Source organism: Brassica oleracea, chromosome C8 (genome assembly GCF_000695525.1).
Source record: "Brassica oleracea var. oleracea cultivar TO1000 chromosome C8, BOL, whole genome shotgun sequence".
Lineage (NCBI taxonomy): Eukaryota > Viridiplantae > Streptophyta > Magnoliopsida > Brassicales > Brassicaceae > Brassica > Brassica oleracea.
Genome location: NC_027755.1, coordinates 6,297,190 through 6,297,867, shown reverse-complemented (window position 1 = coordinate 6,297,867; position 678 = coordinate 6,297,190).

Here is a 678-nt window from a genome sequence, read left to right as displayed (position 1 = left end):
ATTTGCTAAGTTGTTAGCTAGGTGAATTTGGTTGCTAAGCTAGGATATGGTATAATGTGTTTTTGTGGTTAGGACTTTTTAGATGTGGATTCCAATATTGTAGAGGTGATGATTCTAAGTTTAAAATTGTGTGAGTCCCTGCTATTTTCAAACTTCTTTCAGAGAGCTTGCCTGTTTGTTTTGCTTGAGGACAAGCAAAAGGGTAAGTCTAGGGGAGTTGATAGACCATGGATTTGACCCACAGATGACCATCGAGCTCGACCATCGGTCGATATTGAGGAACTAATATCAATCGATGTTCACATCAGAACATCGATCGACAGCGAAGCGCACAGAAAGCCCGTTTGTTCAAAGCCGACTTGAAGTCCAAGTCTTCACCAATTTAGAAGATTACCCCTGACGAGTTTTAACCTAATTATATAAGCTTTGCCACCATGTTAGAGGCAAAGTGTGCTTTCTTGTGTTTCTAGTTTTATTATTATCAGCAAAGGTTTTTAGGATTTTGATAGATTTGAGAGAATATCCAAAGTTATAATTTGTGATTGGAACTCCATTAATATCTATTTACTATTCTAATAAAGTTTTCTTACCTAATTGCTTTCATGAATTGCTTGGCCATGTCAGAGTAATTCCATTGTTAGATTTAAGGGTTTAAATAGGTTATGAGGGATTAGCCCC